Below are 23639 nucleotides of genomic sequence, written 5' to 3'. Positions count from 1 at the left end.
CTGAAGGAAATCAGTCGTGAATATTCATTGGAAGAAGCGATGCTGACACTGACACTCCAATACTTCGGCCACCTGATGCCAAGAACTGACTATCTGGAAAAGACCCTGATGCTGAGAAGGACTAAAGGTGGGAGGAGGAAGGAGACGACAGAAAATGAGACGGTTAGATAGCACCATTGATTCGAAGGGCCTGAGTATGAGTAAGCTCTGAGAATGGATGATAGACGCGGAAACCTGAAGTGCCATAGTGCACGGGTTACAGAATAGTCGGATATGGCTGAGAGTATCATGGGAGCAGACAAAAACCTAACCTCATAATTTCAAACGATAAACACACAGAAAACTGCTAAATATATGAAACTCAGCAATAAACCCTGCCTCAAAACTTTCAAAGTCTGTTTTTGCGTACAACAATGTTGGCCTTGTTTATTTCACAAGACCTCCAAAAATTAGGGGTGTTGACTTCCTATATATCTGTGGTGCCTGTGCACATAGGGACTAGGGAATGCTCACTCCTACTTCAGTGAGGGTGAGGCACGACAAGGGAAAGTCGGGGTCGAGTATTTGCAGATCTTCTCACGAAAGTGGATGAAGGGTCATTCTTCAAAATACTACGTTTAAAAGAAATCTACACTAAATTGAAATAGTAGATGGAAATTCTATTGTGTGCAGTGTGTTCTGGTTATGCAAATGAACGCTGAGTCCCCGCCCCCAAGATTCACGCCTCTCCCCGGCCCAGCTCCCTTGAATCCAGCTTCCAGTCCCTTGTTCCCAGGCCCCTGACTCCATGTTTTCTCCTCGACACTCCGGGTCTGATTTCTTTTGAATAAGGCTTTTCTTGGTGGCTAAAGATAATGATATATGGGCGCTGCAGTTGACACAGAGAAGGTTCACTATACTGTCGAGTGAAATAGAGTCCTGAACCCACTCAGTCGTGCTCAGATTATTTGCGACCCCAAGGACTGTAGCCCTCCAGGCACTTCTGTCCATGTAATTCTCCAGGCAAGAATACTGCAGTGGGTAGCCATTCCCTTCTCAGGGAGATGCTTCCCCAGGAGTGAATCTGGCTCTCCCACTTTGTAAACACACTCTTTACTGTCTAGGCTTTGAGGGGGACTCTAATCCCTGTTTAAGGAAAAAAAAAAAAAACCAACGGGGATTTTCTGTATAGCTCATAAAACTCACACAGGGGCTCTATATCAACCTAGAGGGGTGGGATGGGGAGGGAGATGGGAGGGAGGTTCAAAACGGAGGGGATATATGTATACCTATGGCTGATTCCTGTTGAGGTTTGACAGAAAACAGCAAAATTCTGTAAAGCAATTATCCTTCAATAAAAAAGAAATTAATTTTTTTTTAAAGTGGGCAAAAGACTGCATGTGGACAATATTACTAAACAGAAAATTCAAGACACACTATCCAGAATGAATGTTTATTAAACATAGGGATGAGAGAAGACTTTACACGCTTAAAACAATGAAAAACTCAAAGATATTTTCATAAGGAGAATGCTTGCCGGACTTAACTGTATAAAATGTAAATGGTTAAATAGCTAAAAGCATCATAATCAGCTGAAAAGGTGAACAATGAAACAGGAACATGTTTTCAGAAATGAAACAGGTTAATAGATTTAATAAAGAGTTCATATAAATCCCTGAGAAAAATATTAGTACAAATATAGATAATTCAGAAAGGAGGAAACTGACTCAATTCAAATCAAAGAAAAAAGAGATGAAATAGCTGGCTTCTGTCACATTAACCATTAAAAAATAAATCCCATGAAGAGCACTGATGGAAATATAAATTGGTATCTTATTATCTGGACATTCTGGCACAAGCTCTCTGGAGCTTTTAAAATGTTCATTCCTTTTGAAACAATAACTCCAGTTCTGGGAATCAAGCCTGAAGACAGAATCAGAACTGCCAGGCCAAGATTTATGAAAGAAGTTGCTCTGGAAATTATTTTTTATGATAAGAGTTTTGAGAGAGAGAGAGAATGTTAAATGATGGTGGAAAAATTTTAGGAAAGTATGTTATATCCATAAGACAACATTTTGACTCATTAAAATTGTATTTGAGAAGTTGTTCTTGAGGTAAAGAAATGATGTATTTTATGTAAACTTTTAAAAAAGAAGTATGCCATATTCCATAAACTGTATACTAAATTGCATACATGGTACCATCTCAACTAAATCAATAGTATTTGCCTTTGAGCAATGGAATTAGAAGGTGTTTTTTTCCCCTTCTTCAGAATACTTTAACTTTTCACATTGAACACAGGTTATCAGAAAAAAAAAGCTGAGTAGTTCTTCAATAAAAAGACTTGAAACTGTTGCAGAAACCAGTACTCGAGAAACCAAGCACCTCACTCGGAGAGTTGGAGAACTCAGGTTTGTTCTGCCTGCGGGCCCAGAGGAGTTAACACCCGAACAAAGGGATTACAGAGTTTGTATAGACAGACTATAGTGGGCAACACTAGCTGTTAACAGGCTGGTTTAAACTAAGGGGTTTTGCTCTGGGAAACAGCAGTCAAGATGGGGAGGGGGATACCTGGCCTGGACAGGCATGATTAAGCAGGTTTGCAGGGGCTGAGCAATTGCAAAGAGCAGGACAAGGGTGAGTAGGATAAACTCTAGTTCCTAGTATTTCAAGTCCCCACTTTCTGAGAATATGTGACCTACATGGTCTAGACTTTGCAAAGGGCAAGCCAAGTTGCAGAAGGAGAAGGAGGTTATGTAAAATGTTAAGTTTTCCTCTTCAAAACCATAAAACTCCTAGAAGAAAACAGGGGGAAATCTCCTTGACATGCGTCTTGGTAATAAGTTTTTGGATATAACACTAAAAGCATAAGCAAGAAGATCAAAAAGAAACATCGAATAAAAAAAATTAAAATACATCGAACTACAAGGCTTCTCTACAGCAGAGGAAGCAATCAACAAAAGGAAAAGGCAACCTATGGAATGGAGAGAACATTTGCAAACCGTATATCTGATAATGGGTTAATATCCGAAATATGTACAGACCTCATACATTTCAATAGCATAAAACCAAAATAATCTAATTTAAAAATGGGCCCAGGTCCTGAATAGACATTTTCCACAAGAGTATATACAAATGGCCTCTCAGGAACATGAAAAATATGTACTAAAACACAGAAATGCAAATCAAAACCACAATGCGGTATCATCTCACACAAGATGGTTATTATCACAAAGACATGAGAAAACAGTGTTGGAAAGGATGTAGAGAAAATGTAACCTTTGTGCACTGTTGGTACAGATATAAATTGGTTCAGTCACTATGGACAACAATATGCAGGTTCCTCAAAATATTAAAAATAGAACTACCCTATGAAATCAAACCAGTCAATCCTAAAGGGAATCAGCCCTGAATATTCATTGCAAGGAGTGATGCTGAAGCTGAAACTCCAGTATTTTGGCCACCTGATGCGAAGAACTGACTCATTGGGAAAGACCCTGATGCTGGGAAAGATCGAAGGCAGGAGGAGAAGGGGACGACAGAGGATGAGATGGTTGGATGGCATCACCGACTCAATGGACATGAGTTTGAGCAAGCTTCAGGAATTGGTGATGGACAGGGGAGCCTGGCGTGCTGCAGTTCATGGGGTCACAACTGAGTGACTGAACTGAATGATCCAGCAATCCCACTTCTGGATTTATAAATCCAAAGGAAATTAAATCACTCTCTTGAAGATATATGTTCACCCCCATGTTCACTGCAGCATTGTAATTCACAACAAACACAGATGGAAATAACCTAAATGTCCATCAACAGATAAATGGAGACAGAAGATGTGGTACACACAATGCTGCTAAATCACTTCAGTCGTGTCTGACTCTGTGCGACCCCAGAGACGGCAGCCCGCCAGGCTCCCCCGTCCCTGGGATTCTCCAGGCAAGAACACTGGAGTGGGTTGCCATTTCCTTCTCCAATGCATGAAAGTGAAAAGTGAAAGTGAAGTCACTCAGTCATGTCTGACTCTTAGTGACCCCATGGACTGCAGCCTACCAGGCTCCTCCAGCCATGGGGTTTTCCAGGCAAGAGTACTTGAGCGGGGTGCCATTGCCTTCTCCAGGTATACACGATACTTAGCCATAAAAGAGTACGAAATCCTGCCATTTGTGACAACCTTGACAGCACTACACTAAGTGAAATAAGTCAGATAAACACAAATACGGTGTCATCTTGCATGTAGAATCTAACAAAAAAGCTGACTGCAGAGAAACAGAGAGTAGAATGGTGGCTGCCAGGAGCTTTTAGGAGAGGGGTGGCAGGAGGAGAAATAGGGAGACATACAGCATGCTGACTATCGTTAACAATGCTATATTATATACTAGAAAGTTGCTAAAAGAGTAAATCTGAAATGGTTCTCACCACAAAGAAACATAGACACACGAAAGTTAACTATGTGAGGTGATAGGTGTGTTAACTAACCTTACTGTGGTAATCATTTGACAATATCTACATGTACAAAATCACATTGTACACCTTAAACCGGGGTCCCCAATCTCCAGGATCTAGTGCCTGAAGGTATGAGGTGGAACTGATGTAATAATAATAGAAATAAGGTGCACAATAAACGTATGTGTTTGAATCATCCTGAAACCATCCTCCCACCCCCACTCTGGTCCATGGAAAATTTGTTTTCCATGCAACCAGTCCCTGGTGCCAAAAAGGTTGGGGATTGCTGCCCTAAACACATACAAGGCTACAGGCGGGGGGGAGAAAGATGCAAAAAGTGCAATCAAACAAGCTTTAGATTATTAAAGAGATTTTTAAGAAAAGCAAAAATTCTGAGTAGAAACAAATCATTCTCATTCTGTAAAATCCTTTGTTCTAGCCCTGTTTTATTAATCAGGATTCTTGGCGCAGAAACTGCCACTGGCAACCTGGAGCAAAAGTTCATTTCTAGCAAGGTTTTTTGAGACAAAAATGTTTGTAAAAGTCTGTTTAGCACCAGAGTGCTGTGATAAATGACCTTTCACTAGGCTTCATATTCTTATCTCACTCAGGATTCAAACACTTGGGATAGGACTTGGCATGGTCTAGCCTAGGTCACCTGCCCGCATCAGGGTGAGGGAGCAGGCCCATTAACTTCCACCAAAGGCAATACCACATTTCTCCAAGACAGGGCATCGTGGGAGAAAGGTGAACACTCAACAGTAGTTAGGGTGCTATTAGCAAGACGGATTAAATCCTATTGACCTGAAATGTGAGGTCACCATTCTTTCTCTTCAGTTGGTAACGTTGCTTTTTTTTTTTTTTTTTTAATTTTTGGCCACACTCTGCAGTATTTAGGACCTTAGTTACCCAAACAGGAATTGAACCAAAGCTTCCCTACATTGGAAGGCAGAGTCTTAACCACTGGACCACCGGCTAAGTCCTGATAACTTTGCTTCTGAAGTATCTTCTCCATCATTCCTCTCTTATTCATTTATCTCCCTGAAATGAAGCCTCTCTCCTTCCATTCCCAACTCTCTCACTCAAGTCACCAATGGAGCTAGCTACAGAAAGCCATTCTCATGGATGTTTCCCAGGCTTTCTCTTTCTAGATAATCTGAGTTCCCCTAGAAGTAGAACCTGAGGGAAGGATTCGAGTGTAAATGGTTTATTTGCAAGGAGATCCCAGGAAATACAGGTAAAGGAGTGAAGAAGTGAGAAGGCAAGGGAAGAAAGTCAACACAGAGTGTGTTATTAAACAAGTCACTGTGCTCTGCAACCAGAACTTAATCCTGTTTCACGGAACTCTGGGAAATGGTGTAGAATCTGAATCTCAGAGTTACATTGCTCAAGGGGCAAGGTAGGTGAAATAGTTGTACACCAGCTTTCGGCAACCATCAGCTGGTGGCTATTTGAGGGGAAATGGCATGCCTTAATTCCCTGGCATTTCCAGCCCTCCGTGTCGATGGACAGAGCAGGTTCTGGAAACCAGAGAAAGTCCAGAATCAAAGCGATGCAGGTTCTGGCAGTTGGAAATTTGGCTGCATACACTGATAAGTGATGAGGAAATGCAGGCTTGGCACCGACAGCATTTATTAGACATTTCTGTGTGTTGTTTCACATTGCTCATGACGCCTCTTGAAACTCCTCCTTCCCTTGGATGCTGGAATACACCACCCCGCTTCTTTTCTGCCTCATCTCTTGCCACTTCCTCCCATTCTTCTTCATAGCTTACTTGGCTTTTTTTTTTTTTCCTATGCTTTCCTTGCTGTTAACAAGCCAACTGTTGTCTTCTCATCCTACACAATTTCCTCATTGTCCTGAACATATCCTTGCCATGAAGCCCATCTATAGACTGACTGGTCTAGATGAATGTTTCTAGCCCTGCTCTCCTCTGTGGAGTCCACATCCAACAGCTTAAAAATATCCCCACTTGGATCTCCCATGAGCACCTTAACCCCAATGTGTCCAAAACTCACCTCTCCAAATCTGATCATCTCTCTAAATCTCTCTCCCCTGAGTGCCCTCGCTCAAAATGGCAGCACCATCTCTCCAGTTTCCCAAGCCACAGACCTGGGACTGTCTTTCCTTCACTCTTCCCTCTCCTCACCCCTGATGCCTAATTGATCACAAAGTCTTAGCCATCCTCACTTCTAATCGTCTCTTTTTTGTGTTCTCTACCTTTAAGCACCACAGTCTAGGCATAGAAGGGACTTCTAGCTTTCTCCCCAACATTCTGTTGGCTCCATCTGGGCTCATTGCAGCCCCTGAATCTTTATTGACGTCATTGCTGCCTCTTTGGTTTGGAAAGACCTCAGCTTCCCTGGCTCACCTCAAAGTGTGTGCTGTAGCCTTTGAGTTGAATTTATCCCCAGGATCTTCCCACCCTTGGTAGGATTCTGAATTGGTTGGGATTAAGTTTGGTTTGGTTGGACTCTGGGAATTCGTGATGGACAGGGAGGCCTGGCGTGCTGTGGTTCATGGGGCCGCAAAGAGTCGGACACGACGGAGCGACTGAACTAAACTGAACTGAACTGAACTGAACTGAACTGAATGGTCCTCGCAGAAGTAAGGGAGCTCTCTTGGGTCTCTTCTATAAGAGACTCATTCATTAGGGCTTTAGTCTAATAACCAAATCACCTCCCAAAGGTCCCACCTCCTACTACCATCACCTTGGGAGTGAGGTTTCAATACACAAATTTGAGGGGACATAGTAGGGACAGAGGTTTGGAGTGCCATCTCTAGTTTCAACAGGTGAGCACAATTCACAGAGAAGTCTTCAACCTGTAAATATTTGTTGGGCCATTAATACATAAATAGCAAATGTGTAGTAGTAAGTCTAGGTGGTAGATGGTATTTCCAAAGAGAACCACCACAGTTTTCCAAGGGTAAAATTTGTTTCTGTATGCTATGTATATAGAGCCCAGAAACCAGGGGCCCCTTAAGCATGTTTCTCATGTTCAGTAGATGATTAACCTCTGCATACACATTGCCTTTGAGAAGGGAATGGCAACCCACTCCAAGACTCTTGTCTGGAAAATCCCATAAACACAATGCCTGGCATGTGGTAGTTTCTCAATAAACACCTGCTGAATAAATAAAGGGATAAATCTAGAAGAAGCATGACAGCCCTCTGTGTTAGCGAGCCATTGCTGCACAGCAAATCACCCCAAACGTTAGCATCTTAAAACGACGATCATTTCTTATCTCACAGTTTCTGTGAGGGAAAAGTCAGGAAGCAGCGTGGCTGGGTGGTTCTGGCTCAAGGTCTCTCACAAGGTTGACACCTCTCATCGAGGTGTCAGCTAGGACTACAGTCATTCAAAGCTTGATGAGGCAAGAAGACCCTCTTCCAAAAATGCTCACGAGGTTTTAGCCAGAGTTGCCAATTCTTTGTCACGTTGGCTTCCTCACAGGGCGGCTCACACAGGGCAGCCGGCCTGCTCTAGAGCAGATGACCATGAGGATGCAAAAGAAAGGCCACACTGCCCTTTATGATCAAGTCTCCAGTCACCATCACTTGGGCCTTATTCTCTTCATTAGAACCAAGTCACTAAGTTCAGCCACCACTTCAGGGAAAAGGATTACAAAATATCAGAGGATCACTGGGGACAATCCTGGAGGGCTACCTACCACACCTTGGGAATTGTTAACTGACTGTAAATAGCATCCTCCAAATGCTCAGACAAATGTGTTCTTTCCTGTGAAAGTTGTTATAAATTCTTTATCAACCTTTCTCTAATAGTTTTGCGAACATTGTAACCTCTTCGCTTTTCAAATGCAAAGGGCACTTCAGCAGGTAAATGGACAGTGATAGCAACTACTTTTGCAATGCAAAGATTCAAGGTAGGTTCAGACGAATTGCTTTGAGCAAGTTTTGGTTCCCATCTTTTCTTTAATTTAAAAAGAAATTTTTTTTTGGCTGCACAGCATGTGGAATCTTAGTTCCCCAACCAGGGAAAGAACCCACATCCCCTGTGCTGGAAGCACAGAGTCTTAACCACTGGACTGCTAGGGAAGTCCCTGGGTTCCTATTTTGAAGCACAAGATTGTTCTTTGACTAAAATGAAAGTTCACTTTGTAGTTCTTAAGCCCATCTTCACCAATTCAGTGAAGCCAGATACCACTTTGAGCATTAAAAATAAAAACTACTAATTCTGATAGCCAATTGTATTTAAACTCTTGGTCTAAGATGACCTGTAAAAGCAAGCAAAGTATTAGGTTGCTGCAAATGTAATTGCGGGTTCAGACCACGAATTTTAAATCATTATAACTAGACTCAAACACATCTTTATGAATCAAAATAGGAACCATTACAATCAACACATTTTTGCCAACGAGAGATAAGTTTGTTTATTCCTGTAGCATAAAAATCTGTGTTTCGCAAAAACAGAAATATAGACCAATGGAATAAGACAGGAGGCAAGAATCTACAATGGGGCAAAGACAACCTCTTCAATAAGCAGTGCTGGGAAAACTGGACAGCTACATGTAAAAGGATGAAATTAGAACACTTCGTAACACCATACTCAAAGAGAAACTCAAAATGGATTAATGATCTAAATGTAACACCAGGAACTATAAAACTCTTAGAGGAAAACATAGGCAGAACACTCAATATCATAAACCAAAGCAAGATCCTCTATGACCCACCTCCTAGAGTAATGGAAATAAAAAACAAAGTAAACAAGTGGGACCTGATTAAACTAAACGCTTTTGCACAGCAAAGGAAACTATAAGAAAGGTGAAAAGACAACCCTCAGAATGGGAGGAAATAATAGCAAATCAAACAACTGACAAAGGATTAATTTCCAAAATATAGAAGCAGCTCATACAACTCAATTCCGGAAAAACAACCCAATTAAAAAGTGGGGAAAAGATCTAAACAGACATTTCTCCAAGAAGACATACAGATGGCTCAGACAGACATGAAAAGATGCTCAATATTGCTCATTATTAAAGAAATGCAAATCCAAACTACAATGAAGTATCACCTCACACTGGTCAGAATGGCCCTCATCAAAAAGTCTACAAACAGGAGGGTGTGGATAAACATTTGCACTGTTGGTGGGAATGTAAATTGATACAGTCACTATGGAAGACAGTATGGAGATTCCTTAAAAAACTAGGAATAAAACCACCATATAACCCAGCAATCCCATTGCTAGGCATATACCCTGAGGAAACCAAAACTGAAAAAGACACATGTACCCCAATGCTCACTGCAGCACTGTTTACAATAGCTAGGACATGGAAGCAACCGAGATGTCCATCGACAGATGAATGGATAAAGAAGTTGTGGTACATATACACAATGTAATATCACCTAGCCATAGAAAGGAACACATCTGAGTCAGTTCCAATGAGGTGGATGAACCTAGAGCCTATTATACGGAGTGAAGTATGTCAGAAAGAGAAAGCTAAATATATACTAACGCATATATACAGAACCTAGAAAGATGGTACCAAAGAATTTATTTGCAGGGCAGCAATGGAGGAACAGGCATAGAGAACAGACTCATGGACACAGGGAGAAGGCGGGAGAGGGTGAGAAGTATGGCAAGAGTAACGTGGAAACTTACATTAACATATGTAAAATAGATAGCCAAAGGGAATTTGCTGTATATCTCAGGGATCTCAAACAGGGTCTCTGTACCAACCCAGAGGGTTGGGATGGGGAGGGAGATGAGAGGGAGGTTCAAGAGGGAGGGGACATATGTATACTTATGCCTGATTCATGTTGAGGTTTGACAGAAAACAACAAATTCTGTAAAGCAATTATCGTTCAATTAAAAAATAAATTTTAAAAATAAATGAATAATTTAAAAAAATCTGTGCTTCAGGATTTGATTAAATTCTTGGAAAGCATTTTCTGCCTCCTGCTGGTTGTGGAAGACTTTCCCTCACAAAAAGTTGTCAGGATGCTTGAAGAAGTGGTGGGCAAGAGGTCAGGTGAATATGGCGGATGAGGCAAAACTTTTGCACCAACCTAATATCACTATCAGGAATTTCTGATGGAAAGTGATTGGTGTTTGCCCAAGAACAAAACACGGATTTGCTTCAGGGAAGGGGGAAAAAAGTTTTTCTTTCTCTCTTGGGTCTAAAACACACACACATTCTCACACACAAAAAAATCAAAGTGAGGAAAATTAAATGCTTTTTATTAATGAATTTGCCACACAGAGATTTTGAGTGAGTTAGTCAGAGGCAAAAGTGGTCTCAGGTAAATATTTTCTAGTGGGTAAACATACATAGCCATTTGGTGGGATAGAGAAAGGGGCCTTCTGTCTATTTTTAGCCCATTATTTCTGCAGCCTCAGCCAGTGCCTACACAACTGTGTTCAGTGGAAAGTCTCTTTGTGCCGAATCCAAAGCTTCAGAAGAAGCAATTAAATGTTCATGAGACATAAACATGGAAAAGTGGAAAAAGCAATTTTCTCCTTACAGATAGATCATTTGAATAAAACTTGGTATCAAAGATGACTGAAGAGAAACTTTCCCGATGACGCTGTGGGTGTGAACAGTTTCATAGAGATTTTCCCTAGAAACAGTTTTGCACAATAGCTGCCAAACCTGGCCCAGATGTTTCACATCAGTCTTCTGAGATGGTATCTTCACTGAGGTCAGCAGAAACTCTAGCTGAATTTCCTTAAATCCTATACCTCTAAGACCAAATGCAACTTAGGCTTAGGAATTTTGTACAACTTTGGCCAGTTCTGTGTGGCTGGTAACCTTAGCCACTAAAAAACTGCTTTTAAATCATTTCTAGGTAACAATTAGATTAAAATTTGTCCTTTGAAGTCTGCTTCCAGTTGGCATTTTGGATATCACTTAAATTGAATCTCTGCTTTTGTGCTCATATGTTGGGCCACGTGGCCATGGGCCCTATTAAAGGTTTTTTTTTTTTAAATTTCATTGTTAAAACAGTAACACTAAAACCATGAGACTATGAGTATGCAGTGCAAGTCAATCCAAATAGCAATTCTGATTTAGACTTGATGATGTGTAAGATCCTAACAGTTACTAGCTATTATAAACATATGTTCTATGTCAAGACAAGCTCTCATCTACAGAATTCTAGAACTCCATCTCCTAAGGTACCAGCAAAGAGGAAAGGGATTTTTAACCCGAGAGCAGAGTAGGAATTCAGTTGCTGGTTACCAGGGGAGGAATCTGAGTCATCACAGCAGGAAGGTTAGAGAAAGACAGTGCATTACACAGGGTTCTATGGCTTCAGAGAACACTAACTAGTCTAAACTATATTTGTAAAACTTTTTTTCCCCCAGTCCTAAAATTCACCCAGGAGACAGAGGCTGGTATAACTGCAAAGCAGAGAAAATGGATCAGCCTGGAGGGCTGCTCCTAGTCAGAGAGGTCGAATGGCATCTTGCTGATGACCTCCCCATTCTCATCGACTATGGTGTGGTAGACCCAGCGGCGGTTGCAGCGGCAAGTGGGCCCGCACTTGGTGGAGTTACACTTGGGGCACGGGTAGAAGCAACCCTGGCAGTCTTCATCAAGGCAGTCACACAGGTCAGCCTGATTGAAGGTGAGCCTGCCCTTTTGGTCATACTTGTTGACTTTGCGTTTTACAGGAACAAACTCATTCTTGCTTGCCATTTGCCCTTCCTTCATCAGCTGCCTTAATTTAGGGTTAAAGTTGGCTGCCTGAGGCCCGGAATTTTGAAATGACAACCGTTTTAACTGCTGCTCCACCCGTTTCATCTGCTTCAGTTCCATCTCACTTGGTTTCTCAGGAGAACTTGGACGTGCAGGTCTCTCTCGCACGGAACTGCTTTTTTCTGCTTGTTCACACATTTCTGCTCACCTGGGGACACAAACAAAGGCAGCAACCATTTGTGGGAGCTCAGTCAACCATGAGGACGCTGGAGCTGGTAAACGTCATTTCAGAATGGGCCTATCAAGTTTTTACTTCAAACCTGGGTTAAGTGGATAGGAGCAAGTTTATCAACACCAACAAATCTTTGGACAAAAGTGCTTTTATCAGATAGTATTTCCTCCTTTATTTAACCATCTCTTTTTTCTATCAACTGTTTAAATAACCATTCATGTTGGTCTAGACTAGCACTTCTCAAACATTAATGTGCATATGAATCAGGAAACATCTTGTTAAAAACTAGATGATGATTCAGTTAGGACTGGGGTGGGGCCAGAGAATCTACCTGTCTAATGTATGCCCGGATTATACTGATATTGCTAATTCCAAACCTACTTTGAGTCTCAAGGGCCTAGAGCTAAACCAGTAGTGATCAGGGGCCACAATTGCTTGATCAGGGGCAAAAATTGCTTCGCTTTAATAGAAACCCAATTATTCTTCTTAGGTGAGTGGCCCGAGGATAGAAAAACAACAGTTTTTATGTAAAGAATCTCTTTCTCTCCACAATCCCCCCCACCACCGCCCCCACACTAGACAAACTCTTGACTTTTCCTCCAGCTAAATTGGTTTGAACAAAGAAAATACTGTTTGAACCACTTCAGATCAATAAACATATTCCTTGTTTCTAATGACTGTAATAAGTAATGGAAATTGGATGGTCATTTTTAGCAATTGCCTTTTCTCTTTAAAACATCAGCTCATTAGCTGTCGTTTATTTATTTCGTTTGAAGTGACCTCCAATTCTTCTCAGGAAACACTCTACAAGCTACTTTAAGGTAATTCATCATATTGAATTACTGACTGGTTTCGAAAAGGCTTTCTAAGGTCAGTACACTCTCAAGGACTTTCAGTGTCATTTCACCTCTCTCCATGTCTCACTGTCTCTGTGTGTCTGTCTCTTCCCTCACCACCCCCCCACCCCATCCCTCTGTTTCTCTCCTAATTGGCCCATGTCCTACAGACTCCACAAAGCTTCCCAAACTACTAATAACTTAAAGTAGAGAGGCAGAGGATGCCCGTTTCTTTAAGGATGTTCTGCCTAGCTTCAAGAAGCAAACTGGCCAAAAGGAAGAGAGACAGAGGATGGGGCATCAGCTGTGAGAGGATCAGCATACCAGAGAAAAATTCCCGTTGCTCTCACTGGAGAGTTTCAGGCAATTCCAGAGGACTGGCCACACTCTGTTTGATACATACTACCTATTTCACACAAAAGGTTCCCTTTTAGGTCTTCCTTGGCATTTGAACGATGTAGTGTCTACAGAGAGGGAAAAGCCAATGATTCCCCTGAATCTCTCTCTTGAATTGGATTTATTTGCCAGGATCTTGTTGAGTAAATACCCAGGACAGATAATACAGTTTCATAATTTCTATCTAAGTTACTCCAATGTCTTGGCAGGTCTAGAACATTTAGTTTTTTTCATTACTCTTATTCTCTGAGTTGTAATTTCATAGTTGACTCCTTACCTTACTTTTTTTAGGGGGAAAAGGGTAGCAGCTACCTTTCTGATACATTACCCTAGGCAGAGGAGCCTCAGGCCTCACACTGCCAGGGATCAAACACTAGCACTGTCTTCACCACTAACTATCCGACTTTAACTTAAGATGACTTCAGCTGCTTAACCTCAGTTTCCTCATGTGAAAATGGGGATAATAATAGAACCTTCTCTATGGGTATGCCCTAAATTAGGTGCAGTGAGAACTTCAAAGATGATATAAGACCAGGTTTCTGCCCGCAAAGGTTTGGCAATCTCCACTGGAAGATCAAGTGTCTGCAGCTCACTGCAAGGACAGAGAAAGGTGCTCCAGTTCAGATTCTGAGAACCCTATGGGGGGTGGGGGTGGAGTTCGTAATCATCAAACATCAATAGAGGCATCCCTATTTAGAACTAAGCTTTATATCTTCTTTCTGCACCCCCCCCCCCAGTTTCGTGAGGTGCTCAGTCACTCAGTTGTGTCCAACTCTTTGCAACCCCATGGACTATAGCCCTCCAGGCTCCTCTGTCCATTTTCCAGGCAAGAATATTGGAGTGTGTTGCCATTCCCTTCTCCAGAACTAACCTTTACATCTTAAAGAATTCTGGTTCATCCCCATAATGGTAAAAAAAAAAAAAAGTGAGTGTGTATGTGTTTCTGTGTGCATGTGCAAATTTGCCACCATAATTCAGTCTAAAGCCACTGTTTTTTTCATTCATTCAGCAAATATTTATCAAGAGTGTACCATATATGCTAGGAATTGTGCCCTATTTATTGCAGTCACAACTGCACACAGAAGTCCAGCATCCTTCAAGCAGTAGTCCTTACAGAAATGAATAAATTGGGGTAAAATTCTTTCACTCTTCAATTAAGCAAAATATCTGTGTAGGCCAATTTTAAGGCACAGTATCTGTTTTAGAAACAGGCATCAAAACTCTGGTGGAGAAACTCAAAGTTTAGTCATGAATAGCTGTGAACCAATGGATAAGGCGATGGCACCCAACTCCAGTACTCTTGCCTAGCAAATCCCATGGACGGAGGAGCCTGGTAGGCTGTAGTCCATGAGGTCTCTAAGAGTTGGACACGACTGCGTGACTTCCCTTTCAATTTTCACTTTCATGCATTGGAGAAGGAAATGGCAACCCACTCCAGTGTTCTTGCCTGAAGAATCCCAGGGACGGGGGAGTCTGGTGGGCTGCCATCTATGGGGTCACACATAGTTGGATATGACTGAAGTGATTTAGCAGCAGTAGCATCAGCAGCTTTGAACCAAACACAAAACTGATTCTCAATTATAGAAAATAGAATCAGGTTACAATGAGACCATTTACTGCAGGAGCACTGTAATAGTGCAATTTGCTGGATACTGTATGTAAAATCACCAGGCAGCTGAACAGATGTGACCATGTTATGCTCAGCTATAGCACACTCAAGACTTCCCTGGTGGCTCAGACGGTAAAGGGTCCACCTACAATGCAGGAGACCCGGGTTCAATCCCTGGGTCGGGAAGATCTCCTGGAGAAGGGAATGGCAGCCCACTCCAGTATTTGTGCCTCCCGCGCCTCCCACCCAAAAAAGGAGCTCAAAGAAATATTGGGCTTCCCTGGTGGCTCAGAGGTTAAAGTGTCTGCCTGCGATGCAGGAGACACCAGTTCGGTCCCTGGGTCGGGAAGATCCCCTAGAGAAGGAAATGGCAACCCACTCCAGTACTCTTGCCTGGAGAATTCCATGGACAGAGGAGCCTGTGGGCTACAGTCCACGGGGTCGCAAAGAGTCAGACACGACTGAGCGATATCACTTTCTATAGCACACTCACACTTTGACATGAGATATGTTTGTGAACCAGAATTGTTAGCTTAAACCCCAGGGCCTCTTAAACCCTTGACCTCTCTCAAAAATGTTGGGAGGATATGTTGAGGCAAACAGTTTAGGGAAATTCAAAATAGAAATAAATGCTCGGTGAATGCATTTGAACCCTTGACATTCCAATCCTGTTGGTCAGGAAACATCTTGGTATTTTCACAGGGAAATACTTTTTCTGTTGAAATCACCTTGAAGGTAACCTTATTTTCTTCTTGTCACTCAACCATTTATTTACTTGTCATAAAATAAAGTGAAAAAACTCTGAGCCCAACCACATAAAAGTCTTACATGCATGAGCTTTATCATTATCTTTCTTACCATAGTTCTCTTAGTCCTTAAATTTCATGGTGCTGAAAATATCCTTTTTGTGTTTCTTTTCTGGATTGTTCTCCCTCTGAGCAATGGTTACCAGAATCTTTTAGAATGACATGTATTTGCTAATTGGATTTAAGGCGAGATAATGGAAAACTTTTTTCCCCAACTATCTGGGTGATATTCTTAATCTGGAAAACAGATGTTTCAACATCTCTTTGCATCTTTGTGTTCATGATTACAGTAAGGTTTCAGAATACTCCAAATGATTCCAATTCACTTTCCACACAGTTGGAAGCAGGAAGCCATTAAGATGAAGCCCTTTCAACTTACATGTAATAATAGGAGGTGAAAGAAGGTAGAAAAGGGAGGGAGGAGTCCATAAGACTGGTTCTTGGTTGATGATTTTTATACTTCTCTCAGCTCTCAAAACTGTCTTTTTGTTTAATTCACTTATCGAAGCAGTTGATGCTTTTTATTATCCCACGCGCATAGATTAAAAACATTAAAATATACTTACTCAGTGGAAGATGAAAGATAATCCTTATTTAGGTGGTTACACTACTTTCACCGAAGACAGTCCTTTTACCTAAAACACCATAAAAACGTAGTTTATCATCTATTCATTAGGGGGAAAATGTGTTACATGTAACACACAAATAAAATCTCCTGTCCTTCCCAATAATTGTGTCTCTTAACTTTCATTTTTCATCTAAAAATGTTTATACAAGTTTTGCAGGCCATTGGTATTTGAGAAAATGAGAGGAAAATGGTTATTACTGAAATAGTCTTCATGAAAAGAGTTTCAAATGTTCAAATTATCTTAAAAAAAAGAAGCAAAGTGGGCAAAATAAATCTTATTCCAATAGTACCCTGGCTGAAAGTTTCAACAAATTTAGTCTTTTAAAAAATCCTTCAGTAATAGTAATAACGAAAGAGATCCTTTTTGTTCAAAGGTTGAGAATGATTAATTTGGCATTAGAAAAACTTCACATTTTCCATAACTGATACTGGGAATCAAAGATGTACGGGAACTTTGTCTATACTTGAGGTTATACAAAAGCCTTGATGTATACAGAAGTGGAGATTTTTGGGTCCTGCACCCAGAAATTCCAGCTCATTAAGTCTGGGAGGATCCCTGTGACTCTGCATTTTTAGCAAACAGCCCTGGTGATTCTGATGTTGATGGTCCAGGGACCACACCTGGAGAAGGGTGGTTGTGTAACACTTCTGAGATTGTAACAGAGCCCAGCTCTGCCTGTCATCCTCTGCTCGCACAGCTGTTGCTAAATATCCTCAAAAACAATCTTTAGGGAGATGACTTTCATACAGTTTGAAATCTGGAGATACATTCGGAGTGATCCTCAGTTATGACAGTTAAACACCTTTGATTAATTCATTCAACTCCTCCTGAAATTAGTGAATATATGAGGGTGTATCTAGTAACTGTCTAAACCACACTACATATTTGGCCAGAACCGTCTGGTTAAATAGAGGTGGGGCTGCCTATTCACCTAGATTTGAAATACAAATGAAATATTAGAATTCAAATGAAGGACTCTTAGCCTACCACCATTATATAGTGGGGTCTTCCCTGGTGGCTCAGAGGTTAAAGCGTCTGCCTGCAATGCGGGAGGCCCGGGTTCGATCCCTGGGCCGGGAAGATCCCCTGGAGAAGGAAATGGCAACCCACTCCAGTACTCTTGCCTGGAGAATCCCATGGACGGAGGAGCCTGGTAGGCTACAGTTCACGGGGTCGCAAAGAGTTGGACGCGACTGAGCCATTTCACTCTATTATATACAGGAGAAGAGATGATGTCATTCGGAGTAAATCATAAGAGACAGCGCCCATACATTAAACAGCTGTTGAAAGGGTAAAGAGAAGGGTTTGAATTTAGACAAAGATCTGGATATTGTGACAACTGTTAAATAGTATAGTCTGTTTTGCTGAATTTCACCAGCTCTTGCTTCTGTTTATCTTTCTAAATAAAATTAGCTGTGTTCCAGCAAGCAGAATTTAAGAAGGCTTCTGGTGAATTCTAGACTGTCTCTGAGTAGTGTGTCCCTCATCACAAATACCTGGAGTGGGGGAGGATCCAGAAAGCTGCCACGCCCATGGAACTGCTTTTCTCTGCCTGCAAAGAGTGCTGGACCAGTTCTACAAAGGAGGCCAGACAAGCCCTTCCAAATGAGGCACAAGGTAGAGTTCCTATGGGATCCAACTATTTATTTCTTCCCTTCTTACCCACCCTTCTTTTCCCCTCTGTTGACACCCTGCAGAAGGGAAGTGTGGAAGAATGTATTATTTGTTCATAATTTTTCCTTCTATTCTCTGTATTGTGCCATAGTTTCACTAGGTAGATTATACTTCTCCATCCCACTGACCTTGAAATTCACCATATGACTTGCTCGGGCTAAGGGAAAATGGGCACAAGTGACCATTAATGGGTTCTGCACTGAGATGTTAAAGGGCATTGCAAAATTCTGCCAAGTTCTTCTTGTATTTCTGTCATGTGCCATGAGAAGTGCATATCCCAGGAAGCTGCCAACTGGAAAATGAGACACATATGAACAGACCTCAGTCTGATTCACAGCCTTAAGCAGAGCTGCCATAAGTGACCCACAGACACATGAGGAAGAACATCAATGGTATCTTGGTCAACCACTAAGATTTAGGGGTGGGGTGTTTGCTATGCAGCAGCATCATAGCCTTAGCCAAATAGCACACCAGGGTGACTGCCATTTACTTGGGACTCACTCCTTGCCAAGCACCACTAACAGAAGCTCCCTTAATCTACAAAATTTCCTTCTGTGATTTGCTAATGCTTCCATCTTTCATGAAACATCTGCTCAGAGAAGGCAAGGACTCTTAGCTAACAAATGGCTGAGCCAGAAACTCAAATTCACATGTACCCATGTTCAAATATTGCATTGGCCAAAAAGTTCATTTGGGTTTCTTGTGACATGTCATGGAAACACCAGAATGAACTTTTTGGCCAACCCAATACAATGATTGTTCCATGGCTTTTTCCTATTTTTCCTGCAGTTGAAACCACAGGTGATAGCAACAACAACCACATAAAACACAATTTCACTCTTTTATGAAGGGCACTTTCCTGGGTCTCTGTTCAATCCAATTACTAATTGGGATACTTAAGTTCTGTTTAGTTCTGCTCTAGATTGAATCCTAGCCCATGAGATTTGAAATGGTTCAGTTCGAAAGTATTGTGCTTTGGAAACCACAGGAAGGCTTAAAATAGATTGGAGTGTTCTAAGGCTATAGGTAGGAGAGAAAATGTACCAGATAAAAACCAGTTCAGCCACTGTTTTGAGCTTTTCTTGACTAAACCAGACAGACTCCCCAGAAACTACTCAGGATCCTGCTTGTTATCCCACTGCAAGAGACAACCATTCAGAAAGGACCACCAGTTTCGTTGCAGTGACACTCAGAAGGAAATATTTCCCATCTCTGGCAGCCCGTTAGAATCACTTGTAGACCTAAAAAAAAAAAAAAAATCCGGGCCCTGCTGACAGACAAACTCAATCAACATTTCTGGGTGAGAAGCTGAACATTCTTTCTTTTTTAAGTTGGGGGGGATGTGAATTTTTTAATTTCCCCAGGTAATTCTTGTTTCTTTGACCACACTGAGCAGTATGTGGGATACTAGTCCCCAGATCAGGGAGCAAACCCTGGTCACTCCCCTACCCCTGTCTGCAGTGGAAGCATAGAGTCCCAACCATTGGACCACCAGGCAAGTCCCCCCCGGTGACTCTAATAGGCAGCCAGAGTTGTGACCCACTAAGCTTCACTGGTGGCTCAGATGGTAAAGAATCTGCCTGTGATGCCAGAGACCTGGGTTCAACCCCTGGGCTGAGAAGATCCCCTGGAGGAGAGTGTGGTAACCCAGTCCAGTATTCTTGCCTGGAGAATTCCATGGACAGAGGAGCCTATTGGGCTACAGTCCATGGGGTCGCAAAGAGTTGGACACAACTGAGCAGCTAAACACAGTGCAAGCTCTAATAGAAGATGGGCTTCCCAGGTGGCTCAGTGGTAAAATATCCACCTGCTAATTCAAGAGATGTGGGTTCCATACCTAGGTGCGGAAGATCCCCTGGAGGAGGGCATGGCAACCCACTCCAGTATTCTTGCCTGGAGAATCTCATGGACAGAGGACCCTGGTGGGCTACAGTCCACCGGGTTGCAAAAAGACACTACAGAGCGACTCAACAACAACAACAACAACAAAAGCTAGAAGATGGAGACAAAAAATGTATTTGCCGATTTGCTGATATTTAACATTAAAAGCCAATTCTAATCAATGACTCACTCATGGAGACTGGAGTGTCAGCTTTGCACATCTTTGAACTTCCTACCTACTCTCCAATCATCATTCTTTACCATTTCTCTTTCCTCCGTGGAATATTTACTGAATCTATAGTTATTTACTGAAATCCACATCTATGTTAATTCCTAAAGTGGTGTTTGCCAAGTGCTAGACTGTAAAAGTTTATAGATTTTTAAAGAATCCACTAAAACTCTTATCTGCTAGCTTAAAGAGGAGAAAAGTCAGTGGCTTCATTAGCCAAATAAATAAAGCCCAGACTGTCATTTATACTGATTGTATACATGGTTCATATTCTCCTATGAATATTTTGGAGCACCGATTCTAGTTTAATTTGCACATACAAGTTCCCAAGGATTAGCTGTGACTGGCATAGCCCGAGATTGAGACATGTATGCTATCTTGCTCCTGCATACAGAGACCCCTTGTGGCACTTAGCTGACTGCCTCCCAGGATATGTGGGAAACTTTCTATTTCATTTACAGTAAGATACACAAGTCTCTTACTGCACTGGTGGCAACTGATTTTTTTCGATGCATTTGAATGAAAATAATCTCTAAGATTTATGGAGTATTGTGTATGTGCCAGGCACTATCCTTAGTGTTCTACACGCATTAAGTTATTTAATCCTTAACTCTATGAGGTAGATGATCTAGTTATTGTCCTCATTTTAGAGAAGAAAAAAACTGAGGCACAGAAAAATTAAGTAAGCTGTCTAAGGTCACACACCTATTAAAGGATAAAGCTGGAATTTGAACCCAGAAAGTCTAGTTCCAGAATCTGGATTTTGAGCCACTAGAAATACCACATCCCTTAGTAGGTAGGGGACTGATCTGAGTACATTTTAGGAGAGGCTGTAGAGAAACCAGTGGTCTTGTCACTGCTAGTGGAAGTGCAAACTGGTACAACCACAAAGAAACTGATAACAGTTGATACCTACTAAAGCTGAACACCTGCTTACCCTATGACCCAGTAATTCCTGGGTACATATCCCAAAGCAGTGCATACTTGTGTTGACAAAGGACATGAATTCGGGTGTTCGTAACAGCACTGAACTGGAAACTACCCAAAGGTCCATCAACAGGAAAGCGGATAAACACATTCTAGTGTATTTATACCGCTGTGCAGCAATGAGGAGAAAATTGTACCACTACACAGAGTAATAAGGAAGGCTCTCACAAACTTAATGCTGACTGAGAGAAGTCAGGAAAAAGGGAAACAGGCTATATGTTTCTATTTATATAAAGTACAGAGGCAGGCAAAAGGAATCTCTGCTCGTAGGGGTCAGGCTATTGGTTACCTAAAGGGGGAGAAGCTGTGTCTGGAAGGAGTATTTGGGGGAGGGGGCTTCTGGGGCTGTGGGTAAAGATTTAATTACTTATTTGTGCTATGTGGCTTGTGGGATCTAGTTCGCAGATCAGGGATTGAAACCACGCCCCCTGGAGTAGACACACGGAGTCCTAACCACTGGACTGCTAGGGAAATCCCAAGTCCTCTTTATTGATCTGGTTATTGGCCACAGCATGTTTAGAGTTCTGAAAGTTCAGTGAGCTTTACATTTAGGTTACATGCACTTTTCTGTATGTACACTGTCTATCAATAAAAAATTTGCAAGGGTACTACCCATGATCAAATATTACCTAGAGATAGGAGATTTCATTAAATATTTTGAAATAAACAATGCATATGTAAGGAAAGTAGTCATTCCAGGCAATCAAACAGTAAGTTTCTGCTACCTCTAGTTCTTCCCCCACTTTCCTGGGTTTTATCACAAATGCCAACCTGATGATTTAATATGAGAAAATGATCAATTGGGTCAGGTATATGGAACGGGTTCAGTGTGCTTGCCTCCAGACAGGAGTTCAAAGGCATGGCAATTAACGAGAGTTGTATGAAGGTATGGTTGGTAGGGGGGCTTCCCTGGTGCCTCAGATGGTAAAGCATCTGCCTGCAATGAGAGAGACGCGGGTTCGATTTCTGGGTTGGAAAGACCCCCTGGAGAAGGAAATGGCAATCCACTCCAGCACTCCTGCCTGGAAAATCCCATGGACGGAGGAGCCTGATAGGCTACAGTCCATGGGGTCGCAAAGAGTTGGACACGACTGAGTGACTTCAGTTGGTAAGAGGTATCAAAACAAAGAGACTTCCCAGGCTCTCTCCATTTGCATCTCCTGGAGCACTCACGAGGGTGTGGAAATAGCTTTCTTTTGTAGAAATCTTCAAGAATGTGGAAACTGAGGTCTCCGGTAAGAAGTGACTGACTCCACATGACACTCTGCCTAAGGGCAATCCCCTCTGAGGAAAGAGTCACTGGAAGCCGGTGGACCAGCTCACAGTAGGAATTCTCGCTACTCCTGCTCACCTGTGTGAGCAACTCATCAGCCACCCCTTTATATTTGAGGGGTAGAGCCCAATCCACCATGTCCTGTTTATCCCACTTCTGCCTTGGACAGAAAGACTTCATTAACTGTCACAAAGGCAATGCTTTACCAGTGAGAGCACCAACTTCTGCTTGCCTAAAAAGTATGCCTACAAAAACCTTTCATCACTATAGATGCTGTCAGCCAACTTCTTTCTGGTAAGTTCTACAGGGAAGAACTTTTGATTCTAGATCAAAAATGATAATCAAAACAGCCACAAGAGTCACCTCTATTATCAGGCAAGACATGAACCTGGCCATCTTACCGGGCTTTCTTTTTCTTCCTCTGTGCACTGCACAGAATTATGGATAATTAAATATATCATAACTTTGGCAAATACTTTTCTTAGAATTCTGCTGATTATTCTCAGGGGAAAGTCGTTATGTAAAGAAAATAGGCTGACTTAATTACTAAATTTACTCATCAATCATTTAGTGAATTTGCTCCAGGTCTTATTTCCAGTTGCATTTTAAATTTCAATCTATTTTCAGAATCAGATTTATTCCCCCCTCCCTCTCCGCATCACCTCTCCCACCACAGAAGCCATGCTGGGATTACCCTGAGCCCCACTAAGCCCTTGTGGGAAAGAAAGACTTCCAGTGAGAAGTGATGAGGGAGGGAGGGAAGGGGAGAGGTGTCAGACTCTTTGCGACCCCATGGACTGTAGCCCACCAGGCTCCTCTGCCTATGGAATTTCCCAGGCAAGAATACTGGAGTGGGTTACCATTTCCTTCTCCAGGAGATCTGTACAAGTCAAGGACTGAACCTGTGTCTCTTGCATCTCCTGCATTGGCAGGCAGATTCTTTACCACTAAGCCACAATGGAAGCCCGTCCTGGCATTACCTGAGTTGATTTAAGGTTCCTTTCAT

General features: G+C 42.0%; 1 pseudogene; it reads right to left on the bottom strand.

Moving 5' to 3' along the window:
• Positions 1-11823: 11823 nt before the first annotated feature.
• Positions 11824-12279, bottom strand: LOC138072018 (ARL14 effector protein-like pseudogene; annotated as a pseudogene).
• Positions 12280-23639: the final 11360 nt, after the last annotated feature.

Source organism: Capricornis sumatraensis, chromosome X (assembly GCF_032405125.1).
Source record: "Capricornis sumatraensis isolate serow.1 chromosome X, serow.2, whole genome shotgun sequence".
Classification (NCBI taxonomy): Eukaryota; Metazoa; Chordata; class Mammalia; order Artiodactyla; family Bovidae; genus Capricornis; species Capricornis sumatraensis.
This window is presented reverse-complemented; position numbering and strand designations above follow the sequence as displayed.